The sequence below is a fragment of the Dasypus novemcinctus genome, chromosome 7 (assembly GCF_030445035.2).
Source record: "Dasypus novemcinctus isolate mDasNov1 chromosome 7, mDasNov1.1.hap2, whole genome shotgun sequence".
Classification (NCBI taxonomy): domain Eukaryota; kingdom Metazoa; phylum Chordata; class Mammalia; order Cingulata; family Dasypodidae; genus Dasypus; species Dasypus novemcinctus.
The window spans coordinates 27,489,967-27,512,267 of record NC_080679.1 but is presented as its reverse complement, the minus strand read 5'-3'; the positions used below and the strand labels follow the sequence as shown (position 1 = coordinate 27,512,267).

At 46.5% G+C, this 22,301-nt stretch overlaps 1 long non-coding RNA gene across 2 annotated transcripts in view; it reads left to right on the top strand.

Annotated features, from left to right (window-relative positions):
- Positions 1-22,301, top strand: part of LOC105747207 (uncharacterized) — a 56,301-nt gene that overhangs the window by 13,065 nt on the left and 20,935 nt on the right. The window contains exons 1-2 of one of the 2 annotated variants that reach the window (XR_009186473.2): positions 5,595-6,182; positions 14,403-14,543. This is a non-coding gene — a long non-coding RNA (uncharacterized lncRNA). Of the gene's footprint in view, positions 1-5,594; positions 6,183-14,402; positions 14,544-22,301 lie in introns of those variants that run through there. The other variant, XR_001119316.4, reaches the window with a different exon arrangement.

Here is a 22,301-nt window from a genome sequence, read left to right as displayed (position 1 = left end):
GCCTGTGGGTACCATTTGGTAATAAGAAGATAGCATCAGCACACCCTCCTCTCCACATACATTGTTTTAAAAGATTTGACTGGCTTTTAAATTTTACTTAAAAACACCCATTTTATTATGGAGAATTTCAAACGTACACAAAAGAAGACAGAATAGTATAATGAAACCCTATGAGCCCATAACTCAGATTGAACAACAGTCAACCCATGGCCAGTTCTGCCCTGTCCTCACAGCTCGGTCTGCTTCCTTCACTCCCACTGAGTGAATTTAAAAAATAATGAAAACATGATTCCTCAGCTGCAAGTAGAATATTAACATATGGAGCATCTTTGGTCTCATGCCCTGAAATCTCATCCAAACATTTTCTGAAGAATAAGGATGGAGATAGATCATTTCTCTCCATATTATGGAGGAAGAATTTAGGAGCCAATGAAAGTGAATATGTGAGGGGAGTGGGTGAGCAGAGGATAAATGATCATTAGCTTCTTGAGTCTGGACATCTGGAAAGATGGGGGTGGAGAGACAATCCAGGCTCTGGAAGCAATGAAGAAAGAAGTAGAGGAAAGTTGGTGGAGATGATACATCCAAGCGAAACTACTCAAAGGACAGAGGATGTAGCAAGGCTGGTAGAAAAGATCTGGGGATCATCCATAAAAATATGGCAATACAAGTATGAATTTCCTGAGAGAACATGCTATGTAGAGCATATAAAGAACTAAGAAGGTCTAAGCTTAGGAGGAGAGCCCACGCTACTGCTTAAAAAGAGCCACCAAAAGGAAACAAAGAAGAGTTAGAGAAAGGAAGTAAGAGGGGTATGAGCTCCTGTCTTCCAGAATTAAGGGACTCTTTAAGATAAAGAAGAGAATTACTATAATGATACCAATACTTGCTAACATTTATTGAAGGCTTATTATAAGCTAGGCACCTGACATACATTATTTCATCTACAGCCTTATGAGGGAAAGCGTATTTATTGGCTTCATTTTATAATTGAGGAAATGGAGGCATAGTTGGGTTAAAAAACAAGCCCAAGGCAACACAGCCAGCAAGTAGAAGGGTTGGGCTATGAGCTTAAGCAGTCTGAGCTGAAAGTCTGCATGCTCAACTGCCATCCTCATCTGCCAGCCTGCCAGGAGAAGCCGCCAGTTGTTTTGGCATGGAGAAAGACACTCACTAAGAGCCTAATGGGAAAGTGCTGTGAATTGCCGAGAGTAGAAGTCAATGAGAGGCATTGCATGGAGCCATCAGAACAGACCAATTGGTCTCAGAGATTGTTCTTGAGAGAGAGAAGAGAGATGGGGCTTGACTGGAGTGATGGTCCTAGGAAGACCTAGGTTTCTTCAAAGTAGAGGGGAAGGTAGAGAAATTGGTGACAAAAGAGGGAAGGGGTAAAGGCAGAAGGGGTGAATTTAAGAAGAGTGAGGGAATACACACGCTTTGTGTGGATGGAGGGACTTGATTTCTTGGTAGGCAGGCAACCACCTCCTGCTCAAGATTCTCAGGAGGTGGAGAGGACATGCTGGGGAGGAAAGATGGAGTAGAGGGAACCTGTTTGACAGTGAGGGGGGATCAAGAGCTGGTCATTGTGTCAAAGTGGAAAGAGATTAGGATCTGTGGACAGAATGAACATTTGAAACAGCTGGGATGGACTGGGGACTTGGGAATGAAGGAGGGAAGACTTGTAGAATTGCTTTGAAGTGATTCAGCCCAACACCAGAAGGTATGCAGTTATATTCTTTGAATGTTCTCTGTTGAGGCTCTTCTCAGTTGAAGAGTACCTGCAGTTAAGGCAGGTGGAGGCTTGGGAATCAGATGAAACCTCCTCTCTTCCTCTTCCAGCTGTGTGCCTGGAGCACAAGACAGGAAAGAAGGGAGATGGTTTGGAAGCAGGAGGCAGGAAACCCACATCCCTACCCTACCCTACCTACCACCAACACCTGGGCAGCACCGGCCTGAGCTGGGGAGGAGGCCGACTCGGGTGACTGGGGATCTCTCTCCGGGCCAAGGCCCATTTCTGAGGGGTGGCTGGCGGGAGCACGATGACCCCACATGCCTGAGCCCTACCCCCTCCTCCTCACCAGCCCCTAGGAGGTATAAGCATTTAGAGCTGTGAGCTTCCAACCCTACTGCCTAGTAGGTTGGACATCTATGCCCAAGAGGGTAGCCTGAAAAGGAGGGGGCACTCTTATGTCCTTGATTCAGTTCAACTTATGGAAACAGACACTTCAGTTCTAGTTTAGAAACAAACAAAAAATAAGACCCAGTCCTTGCCCTCAAGATGCTTCAGGTCCAGTGATAGGAGTGAGACAAGAACATCAGGAATATAGTACGAGGCAGGTCAAGCCTCCATTCTGAGCGGGAAACCACAGCAACTGCCTTGGGGGTCAGTTCTTCCCTAAATTCTGGGAGGAATGACGAGTGCCTCCAGTTCCTAACCCAAATCCAATTACCCATCATGCTTACAGAAATAAAAGTAAATTTGTCATCTCCTTTCTAGCCTCTGCTTGATAGGGGTCTACCAGATGCGTTGGCTGTAGGAAGTGGGCTTTCTCTTAGCCACATGATGTGCTCAACAATAGGAGAAAGGTGTGGCAAGCTTAAAGCCCTTTGGAGAATGTGGGCAGGACCAATGCCGTTTGAGAAGTTTGGGGTACTTCTTGGTTATTGTCTTCTTTTGCTCAGTCCACCTTTGTTTGATGGACCATTACCAAATACTTGCCAGATCCCTGTCCACATGCCAGGCAGCACACTGGACTGAGAGCTCTTACAATTGAGTAGAAGGAAGCATCAGAGTAAGCAGGGACTGTCCTTTGCTACCACGTTTCCCAAATAATTCCCTTTGCTGTGGGTGTAGCCTGGCTCCCTATCTCATGGGCCAATGATTTCTATCAGGGAAGAGCCACCTAGGGCACGTGCTCCTCTAGGAAGTCTCTCTTCAGGCAGTAGCCAGGATCCATCTAGCCACAGTGAAAAGGACAGATGCTGCACCTGCCCAGTGGAGATCACAACCCAGCAGGAAAGACAGACTCTTAGCAAAAGCACAGCTGAGGGGACAGAATAGTAGGTCATTACCTAGTCAGGTGGTTAGGGCAGGGTTGCTGGAGAAGTGACCTTTTAACCTCCGAGAGAGGCTTTGATCCAGGATAGCCAGGCAATTGTTGGAATTGCTGGTGCTGTTCTCGTTCAGATCAGAAAGCCTGCAGAGCGCTTGATGATGATGAGTGGCTCAATCAGACCTTCTGTTTTCAACAAACTGGGGGTTGGCAAAAGCCAGAATGAGTTAGGGATGAGACAGATTGAAAACACACACACACACACACACACACACACACACACACCACTTACCCTTTTAAAAAATGCAGTTTTGCCATTGTCAAGCATATGCATGGAGTAGTTTTCTATGCTGTGTAAAAAGTGAGCACAGATGTAGAGGCTTTTAATGACACCCATTTATTATCTCACAGTCTCTATAGATCAGGAGGTGGGCATGACTCAGCTGAGTTCTTTGCTTGGGGTCTCACAAGACTGAAAATGAAGTATCAGCTGGGGTGTGTTCTCATCTGGAGGCTCAACTAAAGAAGGATCTGCCGCAGAATCATTGCCTTGCATGCATTTAGAGTGGGTGCTTCTTCAAAGCTGGCAAAATTGAAAGAGACCCTGTGCTGCTTGAAGTCTCTGACTTCAGGGAATATTTTGGTCCTCTTTCCACCTGATTAGGTCAGGCCCACCCAGGATAATCTCCTTTTGATTAATTCAAAGTAACTGCTTAAGTAACATAATTACATCTGCTAAATTCCTTTGCCTTTGCTATATAAGGTAACATAATCTTGGGAATGATATCCCATCACTTTTTCCATATTGAAATGGTTAGAAGCAAGATAAAGTCCCCATTCAAGGGCAGGAGATTATACAAGAGCGTGGGTCATTGGGGGTCATCTTAGAATTCTGCCTGCCACAGTGCTTGACAGGTCGATTCCGTTTTTGGCTTCAGTTTCCCCACTAGTAAAACAATAGGGTTGAACTGAAAGCTCTCTAAACATTTTTCTGGCTCTAAACTGGATAATGATGATGATGATGACAATGATGATGATGATACTAATAACACTAGTGAAAACAACATACTAACTGACATTTATATAGTGTACTTAGTATATGCCAAATAGTGCACTAAGTATTTTACAGAGATTGTCTTGTTTAATCCTCACAGCAGTTCAAGAGGTAAATTCTGTTCTTATCCTAATTTTCTTTTGAAAAATGAGATGCTCTAAGTCAGCACTGTCTAGCGTGGTAGCTACCAGCCACATGTGGTTATATAAATTAAAATTAATTAAAATGAAATAAAAATAAAACTCCAGTTCCTCAGTCAAACTAGCAACATTTCAAGTGCTCAATTGCCGTGTGTGGTTAGTGGCTGCCATATTGGAAAGCTCAAATATAGAACATCTCTATAAGTGCAGAAAGTTCTCTTGGACAGCTGCTGTTATAGGAGCTAGGTAACATGTCCAACATGTTATACTTACTTAGACTCTGAGTAAATATACTTCTTAGATGCTGAGCATGCTCCTTTGACTCTGAGCCCTTGGACTAAATCTCATGCATGGGCCCAATTATCAAGAAAGGAAGGAACATTGCTATCATGCTTCTCACATTCTACAGTGTTTCCAGAAAGTCAGAGGGGACCAGCAGCAGGTGAACTCAAGTCAGCTGACATTTAAAGAGGGAGAGTATTTTAGCGGGGATGCAAAGATGATTGGGTCTCCTGACTGACTCTTCATAGTTGTCTATGGGAGAGTAGACACACCAACCGGCCAAAACATAATGCTTTCAGGCAGATGTAGGCAGCCAGCTGGGGGCCATGGGCAACAGAGATCAGGGGCACCCCTATAATACACATATCTTAATAAGGCATGTCCTATGCTCTTTTGTCACGTGGGTGCCTCCTTGAATTTCTGATTGTTGTAGAGAAGATGACTAACAGTTCCAAGGAACATCTGCAAACTTTAACATTGTAGAGCTGTCAGCACAGCCTTGGTATTGCTGACATCTGGTCAACCCCACAATAAGAAAGCCTCGCAGACTCGTAGTGCATAGGAGGCTGAAGGCCCCAGTTAAAAAATGGAGTTTTCCTGCTCTAACTCCCAAGGGTTATTCAAAGTGTCCAGGAAGTGAGAGGAGGGAAAGACATTGGGCCGGGGCCTTTTGGAACCTGCTCCTGTCCTGGGGCAGGCCCTGCCGTCAGTCTCACCCAGTGCCTTTGAAGTGCAATACCTGGACGGTGAGCTAAGCGGTGCTTGGTAGGAGGGGGCAGGAGGCTGTGTGGTCTGGCAAAGAGCAGATCAGCGGGGCAGAGGGACAGAGCTGGAATGCACGCCAACTCACGGCACCCGGCATGCCGGGCATTTCGCTGCTGAGTCCCCCTGGAGGACGCGTCTCCCAGGAACCTCACTGGTGTCTCACAACAAATCAGCCTTTGCGCTGTGCCTCTGTGCTTTAGTTTGAGCATGTCTCTCTCTTTTCCTTCCTCTTGCTTGCTCAGCCAGGGCTTGATTTCAGCTCTGCCTGTCAGTGCCTTCAGGAATGAGTGGGTAGAGCCCATCTAGGCCCCCTGCCCAGGCCTCCCCAGCTTCCCTTCCAGTTCCAGAAAGGCCAGGGCTGCGGCCGCGCTCCAGAGCGGTGTGTCTCGGCAGGCCTCTGTCCTCTGACAATACAAGGGTTGGGAGGGGCCGGGGGAGGAGAGAAAAAGCTCTTGACCTGGCGGAGGCCTGGCAGGGCTCGGGTGCTGTCTGTTGCTGGAGCAACAGCAAGGATTTTTAAAATAGGCCTTCCTGGTACACGAACAAAGAAAAGCAAGCCCCAAATCACTCTTTGAAAGCAAGTGCTTTTCTATGGCCTTGGCTTTCATTTTCTCTGCCACCCTCTCTCCTCCAGGAACTGTAGGCATGCCAAACCTCTCCCACCTTCCTGCCATTCCAGCCTTCCTGGCCATCTTCTCCCCCCTTCCATCCTCTCCCTTCCCATTCTTCCTCAGTTAGGGTGACTGTGGGAGTAGGTGCCCTTTTAACGTCTACACTGATTTGAGTTCAGTTGAAGAGAGGGAGAACCTTCTTCAGTGGCTGACTGTCGAAAAGTCCTGCAGGCCTGACCTGGATCCTAGCCTGCCACCAATTAGCCGAGTGTCCTTGGTGAGTTACGGATGAGCCTCAGTTTTCCTTACCTGTAAAATGGAAATAATGCAGCCTACTGTGCAGGGTGGGTGGGAATGTGGCACAGGATGATATATGTAAAATTCTAGCACATCGCCCATCACTGGATAGGCTTCTGATCTGGAGTTCCAGGAGGATTAGAGAGGCTCCCAAGACCCTGCCTTCGTGGTTAGTATTAATGATGTACGGGGTTGGGGACCATTCAAAACAGGCACAAAGCACACCTCTAGTCCTTCAGCCGCAGATCTGAGAAGGTAGCAGACTTTCTCCATCGCTGTCCTGGACATCTCTGTGATGTCACCTTAGAAACCAGGAAAGCAATCTAAGGGGTTTTGCCAATTCTTTGAGTTTCTCTAGCACCTGGGAATTAAACTTTTCACACAGGTCAAGAATCTCGGTCTTAGCCAAAGCTTCCTCTGCCAGAACAACAAGGACTGCTTGAAGTGGGTGAGATAATCTTTTTTTTTTAGATAATCTTTTGGGATGCCAGAGATCTTTGACATTGGGTGGGTTCAACATTGGTAGGTCTGAGTGACAGAACATATCCTGAATGAGTTTGGGGTAAGGCAGATAGATAGATGGCTTAGGACCTGAAACATGCCCGCCATCTCCTACATCCTCAACCCTGGGTACTTTTTTCAGATGACTGAAAATAAGGTGAATCCACAATGGATCGAGGTAGAGTTGTCTCTGTGGGGGACTTTGAGGCAGATGCCTTAGGGTGAGGGTTGCCGGATAAAATATAAGATGCCCAGTTGAATTTGACTTTCAGATACACAACAAATAATTCTAGCATAAATATGTCCCATGTAATACCTGAGACATACTTAAACTAAAAAATGCAACTCTGTGAAATTTGGATTTCAGAAAAACAATTTTTAGCATAAATATGTCGCAGGCAATATTTGAAGCACACTTGTATTAAAAATTATGTGGTGTTTATCTGAAATTTGGTTTAACTGAGTGCCCTGTACTTTTATTCATTAAACCTGGAACTCAGCCTTGGGTAGGAATGAGCCCTGTCACCTTCACGTCTGTGAAGGTGGAATGTGTGTACATTAGCATGTTCACAGCAAATGGGGGATGTGTATTTAAAAGTGCATCTGTGTCTTAGGAGGAAACAATATCTGGACAGAGGTCATTTCAGTGCCTTTTTTTTTTTTCATGATTCCAGAATTATTCTCTATTTCCAAACATTTCCCAATTCTCTTTCCTTGGACGATTCCAAAGATCCTCTTGAACTTTGAGCAATTGATTTTCTTAATTAAATTTCTCCACTAGGTCATTTGGAAGAAAGAGCAAGCTGAGATTTTTGGAGTAGTGTTGGCTCTTTCCCCCTTTTCTTCTATCATTGTTTAAGATGGTTCTCATCACACTCCTGTTTCTTCTCTATGATGTGCCACAGAGGAGATGAAATATGCAGACAGAAGCTCTAGGAGCTTAGGTGTGGTTGGGGAAAAAGAAATAGAATCTTGGAGGTTCCAGGGCAGTGCAGAAGAGCATCCAGCAAGGGCTCTGTGGGAGTGGTGAGGACAGACTCAGGATCCTGGAGAGGTTGGGCCGGGCCCTGGCAGGCCTAGGGGTGGAAGACTCCACACGGCTGGTCCCGGGCTGTGCAAAGGGAGTGGCGAGTGGGAGCCTTTATCCTTGGGCTAAATCCTGGAGGAGTTTTACAGGTTGCAAAACTCCCTCTGAAGGATTGCTCTGGAAGGGTGGTGTGGGCTCCCCTTTGGTCTTTGGATGCATGCTAGTTGTGGAGGACAGGGTTAACTAGTGCTAAGTGCAGGGTGGGCGTGAAGAGGTAGGTTGGTCCCAGGTTTCCAGACCTGCTGAACTCTCCCATTTGCCTGGGTAGGATGGAGTGTTCCTGCAGCCTCCAGCACAAGTGTCCACTCCTCTCCTTGGCTGCCTCCCCCAGGCACTCATGGATCCCAGCCCTAACACCTGGGAGTGTCCTGTCTCCCTCAGTGAGGGGCCACCTGGGGCAGGGGGCATCTGTTCAACCCTACCAGTGTCTCATTCCCAGACCCAGAGAATATGCCTTGCTCCAGATCCCAAAGAGCTTGGCTTTGGTCAAACTGGAGGGCTCCATGTGCTAGTGCAAGTGGGAGGGCAGGCTTCCTTCAACTTCTCCGTGCCTCCAAGCTTCTGGCCGTCCCTGGCATCATCCAGTTCTTGGCTGACCCTGCCAAGACCTTCCTCTTCTCTTTGCCACACTTTTGGCTCCCAGCCGGCTGAGGGCTGTAGACAAGCCAGTGTCTCCCTTTGGTTTCAGTGTCCTAATCTGTAAAGTGGATGACACCGCATCCATATCCCAGCTTCAAACTGGGAATCCCTTCCCTAGACTCAGGCTGATGTGGATGAGACCTAGAGTTAAGAACATCTTTAGAGAAGAACAGATGTGACTCAAGCATTAAGCACCTTCTTCCCAAATGGGATGTCCCCGGTTCAGTTCCCGGTGCCTATACACACACACACATACACACACCACCACCACCAACAACAACAAGCAAAGAACCTCTTTGGAAGGGCTCTTAGGGTTTCCCCTAATATTTTCATTTTCTTAACTTTGGGGATTCATGATGATCTTGAGATACAATCCTTGGAAATGTCAAGGATTTACTATATACCAACATTTTGACAGTGTGTTAGCGCTGCCTGCTGTGATTGTGGGTAATCTTAAGTGTCTTCTTTCTACCTTCTGCATAAGTATGCATTATTTGTACAATTAGAAATAACTGTTTGTTTTAAAGACCATCTCAAGAGGGAGATGTCCAGGCCATTTGTTGATCTGTTTCTTGAGGATGCTGATGGGGGCGGGGGTGGGATTTGGAGAATGAGGCAGGGACTCAATTCTATGACCTCTGGAAGGTGCTTCCAGCCCATGATTCTGCATTCAGTGCATGCAGCAAATTTGTGCCTCTCTGTGGGAGAGTGCCACCAGGAACTAGAGGAGAGGAAGGGAAGGAGAGAGAACTGGGAGGGGAGAATGGAGGAGGAGGAGAGAAAGAAGAGCAAGAGATAAAAACACAGTGTCATGAAAAGTTTGAAACTTTCCTTTCAACTTTCCCCTTGTAATTAGTTGATGCAGCTGGAGGGAAATCAGTGGTGGTGAGTTGCAACTTGTTGGGCCCCAGTCCTGGGGATGTAAAAGACTGGCTGGGTGCTGCGGGAAAGCTCAGTTCTCAGATTACTCCACCTCCCTCTTGTCTGTCTTTTTGTTTTCATTCCCGGCCTGGAAGAGACTTGTGAAGGGTTGGACACTTTCTAGTGCTCTCAGCCAAGAAGTCATTCCTGCAGGGCTGGCCTGGAGATGCTGGTTGAAGCAGGTCCCTCTCCTCCCGTGGTTCTGGGGCCAGCGCCTCCGAGACCTGGGCAGTGGGTGGTGGAGAAGGTGTGAAGGAGGGGCCGGGCCCCTGTAGGGGTTGGGGCATTCTGGTTGCTTCCACCTGGGCAGAAAGCCATTTGCCATCCCAAAATCTCCATGCCGGCCTCTGCTCCATCGATGCCTTGCAGGATCCTCGGCCATCAGTGGAGACAGTTTTCTTGCACCATGGATCTCTGAGACCGGACTACTGTGTGGCCCGGTGGGGAAGAGCAGAGAGTCCCAGATAAGTTGATGGGATTTGAATCCTGGTTACCAGCTGGGTAACCTGGAGCAAGTTACTTAATTTCTCTGTGTCTCAGTTTCCACACCTGTCAAATGGGTATAAGGGTAATAGATTTCTTTTTTTTTGTCTTTATTTTTTTTAATGATACATTAAAAAATTATGAGGTCCCCATATACCTCCTCCACCCCCTAACCCCACTCCTCTCCCCATAACAACAATCTCCTCCATCATCATGTGACATCCATTGCATTTGGTGAATACATCTCTGAGCACCGCTGCACCTCATGGTCAATGGTCCACACCATAGCTCACACTCTCCCATGTTCCACCCAGTGGGCCATAGGAGGACATACAATGTCCAGTAACTGTCCATGCAGCACCACCCAGGACAACTCCAAGTCCCGAAAATGCCCCCACATCACATCTCTTCCTCCCACTCCCAACCCCCAACAGCCACCATGGCCACTTTCTCATACCAATGCCACATTTTCTTCGATTACTAATCACAATAGTTCATGAATAGAATAGCAGTAAGTCTACTCTAATCCATACCCTATTCCTCTATTCTGTGGACCTTAGAATGGTTGTGTCCACTCCACATCTTTATCAAGAGGGGGCTTAGATTCCACATGGATGGTGGATGCAATTCTCCTGCTTTCAGTTGTTGGCACTCTTGGCTCCCTGGTGTGGTGGTTGACCTTCTTCACCTCCATGTTAGCTGAGTGGGGTAAGTTCAATAAACCAGTGTAGGAGTTGCAAGTCTGTTGAGGCTCAGGGCTTGGCTATCACATGGTCAGTCCAGAGATTCAGGTCCCCTGGGTATACATTAAACCCCAGCACCAACTACAGTTCCGGTAAATGTAACAGGAGAGACTTGTGGACAAAGATCACATCTAAGTCCAGCTCCATCACACAGAAACAAACTCCAAAGTAGGGCCAACTGAGATGGCACTGAACTCCATCTGCCATGGCCATAGGACCTGTGTGTCTCTGTAGCCCTCAGAAGAACCAATACCCGGGGTTGTATCTACTTTATCTGTCTCTGGGACTCTGCTGAGGTGTGCATAAGGGCAACCCCTCTGATAACCTCCTGGCTCTTTTTGGAGACTCATAGCCATATAAACTCATCTGTCCTTTCCATTTCCCCCTTTGATTCAGGTCAAAAAGCATTTTTAACTCCTGGTATTATATGTAGATTGAGATATTCTGCTGGTCCGAGTTGATCCTTTTATTCAAGGTCATTTATAGATTTCTTTAAGAAGGTTGCTCAGCGTAGTGCCTGGACCAGGATGAGTACAGATGGAAGTTTCTGTTATGACTGCTACTGAGGGAGACGCCGTGAGTTTTGTTTAGGGATGGGGCACATCAGCCTTCTCACCCCATCCGGAGCCCAGGTAGCAGCAGGACAGACCGAGGTTCAGTGGCCAGTGAGAATGAGTAGCTGTAACCTGTTGTCATGGCCCTTGGAGGGGGAGCACTGCTTTCCCACTGAACCAGAGCAGGACCGGCTGGGAAGGCTGCCTGGAGGTGGCTGCATGTTGAAGCGAGGTCCCCGTGGCTGCCCCTGCTGGCCATGCTCCTGGCTCGGAAATTGCTCATCTCCTGCTTATCCAGCCTGCCGTGCCTGGCACAGAGCAAGAGCTCAGTGCCTTCGCCCTCCCTGCTGGCCAGGAGAGCAGCAAAAGCCACAGGGGATCTCTGGGATTCTTTGGCATCATCTGATTTCCATCTAGGGTGAGGGGCTTCTCCCTGTGGGTGAGCCTGGCCGATGACCGTGCTGATAGCTCTCCTTTACCGAGGGGCTGCCATGTGCCAGGGGGGCTACATTTGGTGTCTCTTGGCTTCACAGCCACTCTGGGTGGAGGGATCATTGTGTCCATCTCATGGAAGAGAAACCGATATGTGGTGAGTTGAAACTCTATGCCCAAGGTCCACAGCTCATACGTGGGTCCATAGGGACTGGGATGAAGAGCCTTGTGATTCCAGGGCTTCAGTTCTTAATAGGACATTAGTGGAGCCACTGTCGTGAGGATTATTTTGTTGACATCTTTACTGCAACCATAGAGTAGTTGCTCTTTTATGGACAGGGAAATTGTGGTGAGGGGATGATAAAATCAGACTTACTTCCTTTGCTTTTTTTTAGTCCTGGCAAGATCTCTCAAGATAGCCATCCCAGTGGAATCTGTTTTGCTCCAGTGGTACAGGCTGCTTACCTTTCAGAGAGCCTCTTAGGTGTTAGGATTTTCCTGCCTGCCCTAGAGGCCACGCTAGGGCCTGTGGGAAGGTACCCCCAACCCCCACCATGCCATAAGCTCATTAAGTGCTGAGACTGGGTCTTATCTGCCAGTTACCCCCACTGCCTTGCACATAGTAAGCCCTTAATAAATGCTTTCCAAGTGCAACTGGCCACTGTAATAATAGGTAACATTTACTAATTGCTAATCCACATGACAATCCCATTTGATGGATGAGGAAACCAAGGTTCAGGAAAGTGAACTGACTTTCTTGTTGTCACTGAGACAAGTGGCAGCTCTTGGGAGGTAACATTTTTACTCTCAAATACTGTGTCTTATTTTTTTTTTTTCCATGGCAAACTTCTCACTAGCACTTGGCCCACCTCCTCCTGAAGGCTTCAGGAGATAGACTTGGCTTTGTCACAGTCCCTTTCCCTGTCCTTGTTCTGAAGAGGGAAATACGTCTGCATAGTGCCCACCTTGGAGCCAGGCACCAAGGCCATCAGGAATGAGCCCAAACCATTTCACTTCTTTGGGAGCAGAAGGCATTTTCAACCAAGGGACTGCTTCTGAACTGCTCTCTTGTTCTTTGCTTTCTTTCCCTGTCCCCATCTGGGTCCTGAAGTCATCTCTCTTGTTTGGATAGCTCCAGAGTCTCCAGAATTAGGACTGTTTTCTGCCTTGCAAGAGGGTAATGGGTCTCCCTTGACACAGTCCAGCAGTGTATAGCCTCTCTCTCCCCACCCATCTTCGATTTTAGGCTGCAGGTACCAAGTAGATGCCCTTGAAAGATGGTCAGCTTCCTATTACTGCTGTAACAAATCACCACAAACTTAATGTCTTAAACAACACAGTTTTTTTCTCATAGAGTTCTGAGGATCATGAGTCAAAATTAGACTTAAGGGGGCTGAAATTGAGGTGTTGGCAGGGTTGGTTCCTGGAGGCTCCAGGGGAGAACCTGTTCCTTGCCTCTTCCAACTGCTAGCCTTTCTTGGGTCCTTGATTTGTGGTCACATCATTGCAACCCCTGCTTGTGCCTTCACATCACCTTCTCCCCTCTGTATCTCTACTGCCTCCCTCTTTGAAGGACTTTGGAGATGACATCATTGGTTCTACCCAATAGATAATCAAGGACAATCTCCCCATCTGAAGATCCTTGACTGCTCTATAAGATAACACGTTCACAGTTCCTGGGATTAGGATGTGGACATTATCCTTATTCACTTACTACATGGACAGTCTGTGCTTCTAGAATAGCCCTCCAAGCACTTGCCTGTCCATTGTACCATCGTACTAGCTACCATCTTCCACACATGGATTCTGGGATAAGCACTCTGTGCACATTGCCTTGCTGGCTTCTCCCAAACCACCTATGATGCTGACAATGCTATTTTATCCCTATTTTTACTGATAAGAAACTGAAGCCTGAGAGTTTAAGTCACTTGCTCAAGACCACACAGGGACTAAGTCAAGGACCTTACTGAGATTTGAACCCATGTCTATGTGGTTCCAAGACCATTGTTTTCTTTTCTTTTTTTAAAAATTTTTCCCTTTTTTTGGTCTTTATTTATTTTTTAATGTTACGTTAAAAAAATATGAGGTCCCCATATACCCCTCACCCCCCCTCACCCCACTCCTCCCACAACAACAACCTCCTCCAACATCATGGGACACTCACTGCACTTGGTGAACGCGTCTCTGAGCACTGCTGCACCACTTGGTCAATGGTCCACGTTTAAGTTTACATGCTCCCCCAGTCCACCCAGTGGGCCATGGGAGGACACACAATGTCCAGTAACTGTCCCTGCAGTACCACCCAGGACAACTCCAAGCCCTGAAAATGCCCCCACATCACATCTCTTCTTCCCACTCCCCACCCCCAGCAGCCATCATGGCCACTTTCTCCACCTCAATGCCACATTTACTTCCATCACTAATCACAACAATTCCAGAATAGAGCATCAGCAAGTCCACTCCAATCCATACTCCACTCCTCCATTCTGTGGACCCTGGGATGGCTATGTCCACTCCACCTCTGTATCAAGAGGGTGCTTAGATTCCACTTGGATGATGGATGCAATTCTCCTGTTTGCAGTTGTAGGCACTCTTGGCTCCCTGGTGTGGTGGTTGACCTTCTTCACCTCCCTGTTAGCTGGCTGGGATAAGTCCAACATCATCCCTGCCTTGGTAACCAGCCTTCAAGACAGCCCCCGATGATTCCTCTTGTATCCCCTGCCACATTGTATCAGGGCTGGTCAGTGGACCAGGGGAATGCCATGAAAATGGTGGTGTGTCTCCTGAGGCAAAGGCATAAAAGACACGGGAACTTTTGCTTTGCTCTCTTTGACTACTAGCTCTGGGAAAGTCAGACCCTATGTCCTGAGGACTCTCAAGCAGCCCTACAGAAGAGAGGTTCATGTGGTGAGGAACTGAGGCCTACCACCAACAGCGAAGTGAGGAAGTCACCTTGGAGCTGCTTCTCCAGCCCCCATCAGGTAATCAGATGGCTGCAGCCCTGGCTGACATCTTGGCTGCAATTTCATGTGTGACCTTGGAGCCCAAACCATCCAGCTAAGGCACTCCCAAATTTCTGACAGAAACTGTGAGGTAACACATTAGGTTTTGTTTTTAGCCATAAATTCTTTTTTTTTTTTTTTTAAGATTTATTTTATTTATTCATTTCCACTGCCCCTCCCCCCCCCCACCTTGTTGTTTGAGCTTGCTGTCTGCTCTGTTTTGTATTCTCTGTGTCTGCTCATCTTCTCTTTAAGAACCAGTGGGAACCAAACCCAGGACCTCCCATGTGGTAGGTGGGTGCCCAAATGCTTGAGCCACATCCGCTTCCTTAGCCACAAATTCTTTTTTAAAAATACTTTTCCAATGTTTTCAAAATTTACAAATACACTGTACTCCTCAAGCAACAACTCCTTTCCTCCCCTCCTGGTAACCTCTAATCTACTTTCTGTCTTTATGAGTTTGTTTGTTCTAGATATTTCATATAAGTGGAATCATATGGCATTTCTCCTTATATGCCTTACTCATTTCACTTAGCATAATGTTTTCAAGAGTCATCCATGTTGCCCCATTTCTCAGAATTTTATTCCTTCTTACGGCTGAATAATATTCCATTGTATGTGTGGACCACATTTTGTTTGTCCAGTCATCTGCTGATGGACACTGGGATTATTTCTACCTTTTGACCCTTGTGAATGATGCTGCATGAACATTGGTATAGAGGTATCTCCTTGAGTTCCTCTTTCCAATTTCTTTGGGTATATACCTAGGATTATAATTGCCAGGTAATAAGGTAATCTTATATTTAACTTTTTGAGGAATTGCCATACGGTTTTCCACAGTGCCATCACCATTTTACATTCCCATTTAGCCACTAGTTCTTGATGCAATTTGTTACACAGCTGTATATGCCTAATACAAAGCCCAGGTTCTTCAAATCAGGACAGGTTTTGCTCTGTTACGTTAAAGGAGGTACCAGCCAGACCCCTACTTTATAAAGCCCATGTTCCATCCCAGCAAGTTAGCCTCCAACCCTGGTATGGAAAACCCAGAAGTTCCAGAACATTCTCCATTCCTGAGCCACTTCCCACCATGAATAGCAGTATCTTTTAATCTATTATTTCTCTGCTCTAAGGCCATCAGTATCTCCTTAATGCCCAGGTATAGCTCTTCCAACCCAAGCTTCTTAGTGTGGTATTCAACCCCACCCTGCATGACCCTTCCAGACTCACAGCTCACCACTCCTTAGGCTGACTGACCCTTCAAGCCTGCTCAGACTGAGCCATTCACTGCTGTTGCAGCCTTGTCTTGGCCCTCTTGCTCTGCTCTCACCTCATCTGTTGCAAATGACTGAAGATCTACTAGATACCAAAAGCTAAGATGGATGCTTTTTCATGTCACATCTCAATTTTCCCAACCAGCCTGTGAGGTGAGGGTTCTTTATGCCATTTTTACAGATAAGGGAACTGATGTTAAATGTCTTTCCCAAGGGAAAAGGAATCATCAGCTTTTGGGTTCTGCTTGGATCTGTGACTTTCAGTTCAGTGTTTTCCAGGCACCATATTGCATCCGACTCATGTTTCTATGGAATTTTATAGTTTGTAAAGTCCCTGCTTATGCCTCATTTTTACTGAGCCTCACAATGACCTGGGGGAGATAGAAGGGACAAAAATTGCTAATCCCATTTCGCAGATGATAACCGTGAGACAAGGAAGAGGATTTACTCTCATGGAGACTAATGTCAGAGTCCAACTTAGATCTGATGTCTCCAGATGCACTGTTTCTTCCTCCATCTTCCCTTTGTACCACTCCCACACCCTATCATAGATCTTAAAATGTTTTTTTAAATTAGAGCAGTTATAGGTTTACAGAAAAATCATGCAGAAACTAGAGGTCCGTATACCACCCTTTATCTATACCTTGCAATAGTGTGGTGTGTTTATTACAATTGAAGAAAGATTATTTTTATAATTGGACTATTAACCATAGATTTTTGCATATTCTTGGTGCCCAATGTGTATTTTTGCTGATTGATTATTCTTTAAAAAAAATGTTTTACTTTAAAATAATCAAAATTTACAGGAAAGTTGTAAAAATAATACAAAAATGATATGGAGAACTCCAATATACCCTCTACCCAGATATCCAGATTTACCAACTTTTAACATTTGCCACATTCGTTAAATCAGTCTATCATCTATGTACATCTATCATATCTATCTAATCTATCATCTTTCAATCTTTCTATCTGTCTCTACCATCTCTTTCTCTATATATCTATCATCTCTCTATCATTCTCTTTTATCAATCTACCCTTTGATTAATTTTTAACACATTTTTTAGTAAATGGTGAAAAAGATGTCTGAAGAATTGACCTATGGTGACTTGAGACCAAAGTTTAAAAAGAACTTAAAGTGTAGCACAAAGGTATGAGGGCAGACATCAGAAAGAACTTTATGATGGAAAGGGCTGGAGTCACTGAATGTTGAACAAAGGAGGCTGTGGAATTCACGATGTTGGGGAATCTCAGAATGACCCCTATTTGCCTGGGTCAAAGAAAGTACTATTTATCCTTAGGTGCAGGGGTGTGGATAAACTAAGCCGTGGAGGGCCCAGCTGGCCTGGCATCCATGACCGACGTGGGAGCTTTGTCATCTGGGTTGTTGAAGCAGAACAAAGAGGAGGGGGAGCGTTGTTTCACTTTCTTTGTTGGAGACTTCCTGCCCCTGATGCCCAGCACTTGAGCTGAAGAAGCAGCTACTGCAGAAAGAGGTTCTTTGAGGACAAAGTCATATAGGGTCAGGCTTCTTGGGCTGATGGGGCCTCTCAGGTCACCCCGCCTCTGCCTCTGCCCTTAGACACCAAAATACCCTAGATGGTGCCTGGCGTGTTATAGGCACTCAATAAATATTTGCTGAATGATTGAATGGATGTTACATAAATGGAGTGCTGCGGCTTATCCTGTCCCTGCAGGGTTCTAAGAATATCTCGCCATGTCTTGGACACCCATCCCAGGGCCTGGCTGTCCTTTATTGTTAGGGATTCCTTCAGCCCTCTCACCCCACCCTAAACAAGTCCAGAGGCCTCATGTCCTACCCATTGTGGTGCTAGAGCCCGTGGACATCCTGACCTGGTGTTTTATTTTATTTTATTTTTTTGTATACAAAATTATTTTATTGGAGACCAGGACTTTTTTTTTAAAGATTTATTTATTTTTTTAATACTACTCTCCAACCCGAGATGGTTCCCTCATCTGTCTGTTCGTGTCTCTGTGCTTGCTCGCTGTGTTTACTCATCTTCTCCAGGAGGCACAGGGACCCGAACTGGGACCTCTCACGTGGGAGGCAAGTGCCCCACTGCCTGAGCCATATCTGCTCCCACTGGCTGCATTGTTTGCTGGCTGTGGCGGCTGCGTCGTCTGCTGGTTGCGGCATATGCTCGTCTTCTTTAGGAGGCACTGGGAACTAAATCTGGGATTTCCCATGTAGGAGATGTTTTAAAACACTTTTTCTTTTGGATTCAGAAATTATTTAGAATAAGATGAGAAGGGACTGGGGTGAGGACCACAGAAAGGCCCCTGGGCTTTGGGCTTTCTGCAGTTAGGATTCCTGTTCAGAGCCCGTCCTGGGCTGTAGATGTATGGGGAGGGCAAGGGAGGCCACTACTGGACTTGCAGCACGCGGTGCTCCTGGGAGCCAGGAGCAGCAGGGCAAATTCCGGATCTGCCATGCACAAGCAGGCTAGCAAGCTCTTCCCCTGGGCCCTGGGTTCCCCATTCCTTCATCCACTCCACAATTGCTTCCTGAACCCCTACTGTGTGCCAGGCACTTAGACGATACAGCAGAGAACAAAACATTGTCTCAATCACAGGGCATATCTAGAGGAGGTGGCAAACAATGAATTAATAAGCCAGTGAACAACGAGGTACCCAATGTGCTGTCAGATGAGATGAGCACGATGAAGGTCACGGCAGGAAGTAGGGAGGTGACGGTGAAGCAGGGACCTGAATGACAGGGTGGAGAGGACCCTTAGAAAAGGTGCCGCAAGTGCAAAGGCTTTAGAGGGGAGGCTGTTTAGTACAGTCAAGATAAAGCCAGGAGGCTAGAGGGTCGAGGTGCCAAGAAGTAGCCGGGGCTAAAGCTACTCACTCATCTCATGAGTGAATTAGGAAGCTGTGGGAGCCCCAAGAGCAAGGGTGGGGCATGGTCTGACTTGTGTCTTAAAAGGGTAAGACAGCCTGGCCCAAGGTAGAGGTCAGAGGCCTCTTCCAGCTCTAGGCTACGTGCATCTGGCTTAGAATGGGAGGGGGTGGGGTAGTCCCCAAGCCAGATCCTGCCCGAGAGGCAGACTCTGAGCTGTGCCAGGACAGGCTAAAGGAACCTGCCCGCTCAGGTCTCGTCCTGTTGCGAAGCCAGCCTTAGCCTAAGAGCTCACTGCTGTGCAGGAACAGAGCTAGCTGAAAATCTCCCCCCACCCCTAAGCCATGGACCCATAGTGGGGAGTTAGAGACTAACCTGGCTTTAGAAGTTGGATGTCTCCTCCACTCCCAAAGGATAAATTCTTTCCTTTTAAAAAAATTCCTTCCTTTTCTCCCTTCCCTTTTCTTCCCCTCTTTGTTCATATTTCCCCCATGCCCGTCTTTTTTTTTGGGGTGGGGGGGGGGATTGAGTTTTATTTTATCTTATTTTATATTTTACTTTATTTTATTATTTTATTTTTTAAACAAATCTATTTTATTGAGACATATTAATAAAACATGCAATTTATCCAAAATGTTCAATCAGTGGTATTTGATATAATCACATGGTTGTGCATTCATCACTCCATCCCCATCTATACTCATTCTTCCATTTTGTTCACCTCTTTTCATTATCCATACCTCCCCATTACCACCCCCAAGTATTACTCAGTGTCTTCTAGAAGCCAGAAGCTTATCAAGCTAAAAAGGAATAAGATGGTATTCCTGGCCCATAGAAAAGTTAGGAAGTTTTCCTTGGGCCTCACCACTTCGAAAGTTGCAGAGTCTGCCTTTGCTGCCAGGTGGTCCGGCTCCAGAGTCCTCCTTGGTCACTTTTTCTTGCCTCCCCTTAGGTGCTGGGGTAAGACTTAAGAAGCAGGAAAACTTAAAGCACTTTGGGAACACAGAGGAGGGAGAGGCTGACCCAGCCTGGGATGATGGGACAGGACTGTCAGGGAGGTCCTCACAGAGGAGGGGACATTTGAAATAGGCTTTGGAGGGCGAGCAGGACTTTGCCAGGCAGACACGAGATAAGTTTGGGGGCAGGAAGTGCTGGGAAAAGCAAGAGGGCTGGGAAAATTCATGGTATTTTGGGGGAGTAACTAGTCAATTATCTAAATTAAATACCAAAAGGAATTACCTCAGTGGAAAAATCAGGCAAGCTGGTTGTTTGACCCAATCCTTTGGTTTTTATTTTGTTTTTAAGGAACTGCCCCTGAATAAACAGAATAAATATAGATAATTTTCAGGCAATAAGTGAGATTAAATATTTATATTATGTTCAGGTCAAAGGATAAATCAAATGGGGGAGAAGGGAGGAGAAGGTTGGGGTCAGGGAGAGGGAATTTCCTGTTTGGACAGAAGGGTGTCTGGTCAGCCGACAGCATTTAATCCCTGAAAAAAAAGTTTGGGAAGCCCTGTTGAAAGGACCCAAAACACAGCACTCGATTGGAAAACAACCTCTCAACTCTTCTTATTCCCTTTTCCTAGAAATGGTTCACTGTTAAGAGTATTAAGGCGAAGGAGGGCTTTAAAGAAAATAAATCCTGATTCATAATAATAATACCTGGTGTTTTTGCCACACCTTTCTCCCAAGGAGCTCAGATTGCTGGAGGGAAATGACGTCACTGATTCCTCACAACCTCATCCCTGCGTCTCTTGCCCCGGAACCCTCCCCTCCTGTCACACCCTGGAGAGGAGGAGGAAGCCCTGGTTCCAGCGTCTGGGATTGGGACGGGGGCTCCAGGCAGAATCTGCCCAGGATGCTCAGGCTGTGACTCCAGACTTGGGTCCCGGAGCTCTGGTGCCTTTGCTATCAGCCTTCAAGGTCACACAAGAACACCACACTAGAAATAAAGCAGCCTTCGCCTTTCCTAAACATCTCCAGAAAATAAAGCACTCTCACCTTTTTTGAAATGTTTCAAGCCCCAGTAGAGTGAGGAAGTTTTTTTTTTTTGATGCCGAACTCAGAGCTCTTCAATTGTAGTAGAGCCCCATTCTACTTGGTCTTGTCCACATTTGGCACAAAAAAGGTATCTTGTCCCTACCACATGAAGAAGCCCTCGAGCTTTCCCCTAACTGGCCAATTTTTACATTAGTTGGTTGGATTCTCCATCTTGCAAACCAGAAAGCCGGGCCTTCCTAAAGCAGATAGAGAGCAAATTCATGAACCCCACCAGCTAGAGGAGGTGGCCAGTGAATCGACAATTCCTTTTTGGGTACTCCATAGGTACAGAGCCCTGTCCTAGGTATTGTACAGGATGTGACTGATTGCTACGTGGCCCTGCCATCCAGACACTTTTGGGAGAGGGTAAAGCACATGCCCACAAAGTGTTCAAAAAGTTGATGCAAGGCAATGAGGAGAAATATTGCAAGGGATAATGAAAGTAATAGTAACTGTTACTAATAATAACAGCCTAATTTTATCAAGCACTTATTATGTTCAAGGCCTATTCTAAGTGCTTAATATCCATTAACATATTTCATCCTTCTCTCTTCTGAGGTGGGAACTGTTGTCCTGTTTTATAGAGGAAACGGCATAAAATGGCTCAGGAAACAGAGTCCTAGAGGTATCGGAAAAGTTGCCCAAGATCACAGAGGTAGTAAATGGAAGAATCCAGGATAAGAACCCAGACAATCTAATACAGAATATGAATGAGTAAATGCCAGTAGGGAGAGAAAAGCACTTTTATCCTGGCAGGATACTGGGTCAGTGTCTAAGCCCTGGAGAAGGTTGAAGAGTTATTGCACCTCAAACTCTGGATACCTGGCAGAGCTACTGTTCCTTCCTTTAACCTTAGTAGGATTAAAGACTCAGTCTCTCACCTATGTGTGGAAATATGTGGATGCTACTCTGAGGCAGAGTGTGGTCGAGAGAGCTGGGAGTCGGGGAACTGAGACCAAAGCTTCATCAGTCTCTGACTTGCATGTGCAGGCTTTGATTCCCATCTGGAAAATGAAAGGTGCTGGACTCCTGTCATGTCCAGCTCTAAATGTTGCCATTTTTATGCCTCTTGTATAAACACACGCTGCAAGGCACACAGATGGCTCAGTTCTGCTCAGTGCTGAGCAAGGTCCTGCGCCAAATGTTCATGGGTATTGACTTGCTGAGTAGTTTTGGGCATGCTGAGGACAGGAGCACTTCTGTGGCCTGGAGTGAGTGGGCAGGGCAGAATTCCTGGAGAAGGGAGGACTGGAGTGTGGAATATGCAGGGGAGGTCACTTAGGCACCCCGTCCCTGCCCTACAGATGATGCGTTAAGTGTCTAAGTTGGTTCCTTAGTCATCGGCTGGGCTAGGATGTGTTCTGTAGCAAGTACCAGAACATTTCCTTCCAGCCTGCTTAAAGTAGGGGATGTTTTGGCTTGGAGGGATGGACTTCAGGCATGGCTCAACTGGGACTCCAGTTCTCCATGGTTCTCTCAGCGTTGTCCTCAGGTTGGCGTTTCTCTTGGGTGTGGATAGCAACCTGCAGCAACCATGGCTGCGTGCTTCCTGGGCTT